This window comes from Rhinatrema bivittatum, chromosome 4 (genome assembly GCF_901001135.1).
Source record: "Rhinatrema bivittatum chromosome 4, aRhiBiv1.1, whole genome shotgun sequence".
Classification (NCBI taxonomy): Eukaryota; Metazoa; Chordata; class Amphibia; order Gymnophiona; family Rhinatrematidae; genus Rhinatrema; species Rhinatrema bivittatum.
This window is the reverse complement of record NC_042618.1, coordinates 76,814,620-76,818,172: the sequence shown is the minus strand read 5'-3', so window position 1 is coordinate 76,818,172 and position 3,553 is coordinate 76,814,620. Positions and strand designations below refer to the sequence as shown.

Sequence of the window (3,553 nt, the reverse complement as noted above, 5' to 3'; positions counted from 1 at the left end):
TAACAAGGATTTAACATTTTTCTGTGGTATTATAATGCGCACTGGCTAGTGCCCACTGCACACACTTTGCCTTCTGCCAGGCAAACAGTGAGTGTCATCCTGTCTGCTCTGTCTGCACTATTTCTCTGTCACAGACAGGCTTCACAATACAGGCTGTTATGCTGCACTTTCTGGCCTGCCTTCACTGCTCGCTTATGCCCAGTACTACCTAGCTCCCACTGCCCACACTGTGCCCACTGGCAGTCATACAGAGAATAAATAACTAATCTGAAGTGTAGCTAAGGCTTCAATCACGAAAAAGGATAAACAGAACAGCAAGCGAAGCAACACAAATCTACAATGATGCAGAGATATTGTGATGCCATGCTGCCTCCATGGTTTGTTTTCCTGTCTTGTGTTAATGGGCTGCCACAGCAAAAATCCTTACCAAGAACTCGGAGAGAGCTCAGGGCTATGCTTTCACACAGACAATGTCTAGAGAAACAATGCAGAGCAAGGCTGTGACATGCTCATTCTTCGAGCTCAGCATCACTGTAACCTGCTCTGCGGAATTATAGGAGACTAGGAAAATGCTCCGCTGCAATACATCATAACTCTCATTGCTTGACGGTATGCCAATCCGTCCCTTCTCTGCAGCCTGCCCGCTCCACAGTGTATGAACCTTTCTCCATACATTTGCAACTGTTGCTATGCCTATGATTTCCATGGGTCTTTTGACTATAATTGCTTATAGAAATCATTCTGTTTGACAGAAATGAAACAAGTAGGATTCCTTTAGTTCACGGGTCCCCTTCAGCTCATTTTGGACCCTAAGAGTTTAGAGTCAGAGTTTAAAGCTTTTAAAAAAGCTCTAAAAGCATGGCTTTTCAAACAGGCTTATATTGACTATCTTGAAAAAAAGGACTCATTGGTTTAAAGAAACATTATTTTTATCTTTGTTTTATGTTCTTTTATTAATAATTGATTAACAATTTTATTTTTTATGATATTTTACTGTACCTTTTAGATATTTCAGTTTGATTTTATGATTTTGTAACATGTAAACCGTTGTGATGTATATTATGAACGATGGTATACAAGAATTTTTAATAAATAAAATAAATAAATAAAAAAGAAACAAGTTGGCTCCACTGATTTCATTTTTATATTTTGTTTTCAATGAATGCACTTCTCTTGCTGAGATGCTTGTTCAATTAGTCATAAGAACATAAGAACATAAGAAAATGCCATACTGGGTCAGACCAAGGGTCCATCAAGCCCAGCATCCTGTTTCCAACAGTGGCCAATCCAGGCCATAAGAACCTGGCAAGTACCCAAAAACTAAGTCTATTCCATGTAACCATTGCTAATGGCAGTGGCTATTCTCTAAGTGAACCTAATAGCAGGTAATGGACTTCTCCTCCAAGAACTTATCCAATCCTTTTTTAAACACAGCTATACTACCTGCACGAACCACATTCTCTGGCAACAAATTCCAGAGTTTAATTGTGCGTTGAGTAAAAAAGAACTTTCTCCGATTAGTTTTAAATGTGCCCCATGCTAACTTCATGGAGTGTCCCCTAGTCCTTCTACTATCTGAAAGAGTAAATAACCGATTCACATCTACCCGTTCTAGACCTCTCATGATTTTAAACACCTCTATCATATCCCCCCTCAGTCGTCTCTTCTCCAAGCTGAAAAGTCCTAATCTCTTTAGTCTTTCCTCATAGGGGAGTTGTTCCATTCCCCTTATCATTTTGGTAGCCCTTCTCTGTACCTTCTCCATCGCAATTATATCTTTTTTGAGATGCGGCGACCAGAATTGTACACAGTATTCAAGGTGCGGTCTCACCATGGAGCGATACAGAGGCATTATGACATTTTCCGTTTTATTCATCATTCCTTTTCTAATAATTCCCAACATTCTGTTTGCTTTTTTGACTGCCGCAGCACACTGAACCGACGATTTCAATGTGTTATCCACTATGACACCTAGATCTCTTTCTTGGGTTGTAGCACCTAATATGGAACCCAACATCGTGTAATTATAGCATGGGTTATTTTTCCCTATATGCATCACCTTGCACTTTTCCACATTAAATTTCATCTGCCATTTGGATGCCCAATTTTCCAGTCTCACAAGGTCTTCCTGCAATTTATCACAATCTGCTTGTGATTTAACTACTCTGCACAATTTTGTGTCATCTGCAAATTTGATTATCTCACTCGTCGTATTTCTTTCCAGATCATTTATAAATATATTGAACAGTAAGGGTCCCAATACAGATCCCTGAGGCACTCCACTGTCCACTCCCTTCCACTGAGAAAATTGCCCATTTAATCCTACTCTCTGTTTCCTGTCTTTTAGCCAGTTTGCAATCCACGAAAGGACATCGCCACCTATCCCATGACTTTTTACTTTTCCTAGAAGCCTCTCATGAGGAACTTTGTCAAACGCCTTCAAGGGTTCGACGGTTGCTCACAGATTAAAAGAACAAATCAGTTGGTTTCATAGTGTAGTGGGTATCACATTTGCTTTACACGCAGAAAGGCCTGGGTTCAATCCCCAGTGGAGCCATTTTTAACTTGCTGCAGAAACAGGCATGAGTCTGAGTGCAAGGATTACTTAGAGACCGAAAAAGCAAGTTGAAGACCAATGGGTTCCATATATGTGCAGTGAAAACCCCACCTGTCAGGTTTTCAGGATACCCACAATCTATATGCGTGGGATAGATTTACAGGCCCTTCCTTCTATGCTTGCTACTTGATCTCATGCGAATTCATAGCAGATATCGTCTTCCCCAGAAGAAGTGTGGGAATGGTTACTGGAGACGAAATATGGAAGCTTTAGGTAAACTCCTAAGCCAACATCTTGTGTGGTAAAAAGAATTCAGCAGTGACTCTATTAAAAAAAATTTTTATGGTAGATGGGATGGCTCTTGGAAGATCTATTTTTTGCCAAGAGTAAAAAATGTTAGAATGTGAATGGTGGCTGAGGCGATTATCCCATGAATTATTCAAACAGTATTCTAAAATAACTGGATAGGTGTTTGAAAGTGTAATAAGGAAGCCCTCAGACAAAGAAATGGTTCCATGGTGTAGAGGTTATCACATTTGTTTCACACACAGAAAGTCTTGGGTTCAAGTCCCAATGGAGCCACTTTATGTTTCTAGCAGTGGATGAGCATTTTATAGATGTTCAGCCATCAGCTGTATTGGTGTCAATGAATGCTTGCATTGTTATGGGACCTTGTTAGGAACAGCTTGGCAGCAATCCTACAAAGATCTTGCAAGCACAGCTATCCAGGATGGTTGAGTGTAATAGAAGACATTGACAATTATTGTCTTGCACTAGTCCTTTTGTCCCTGAGGTGGTCATCCCCTGTGATGGACTGCAACAGTATATCCTTGGCAGTATGGACTGGAATGACAGGGAAGAATGAATGCAAAAGTTGGTCATTTCTTTGCAGTTACTCTCTGAGAGAAAATTAGCATTTGTTGAAAGACCTCAGGTGCTAGTGGAGGATCCTCAAAACATCTTGCTTCACTTTTATCCTTGTAGTTCTATTTTCAA

At 40.2% G+C, this 3,553-nt stretch overlaps 1 non-coding gene across 1 annotated transcript; it reads left to right on the top strand.

Moving 5' to 3' along the window:
• The first annotated feature begins 3,066 nt into the window (after nucleotides 1-3,066).
• Nucleotides 3,067-3,139, top strand: TRNAV-CAC. Its single transcript has one exon. It is a non-coding gene; the product is annotated as a tRNA-Val (tRNA).
• The last annotated feature ends 414 nt before the right edge of the window (nucleotides 3,140-3,553 follow it).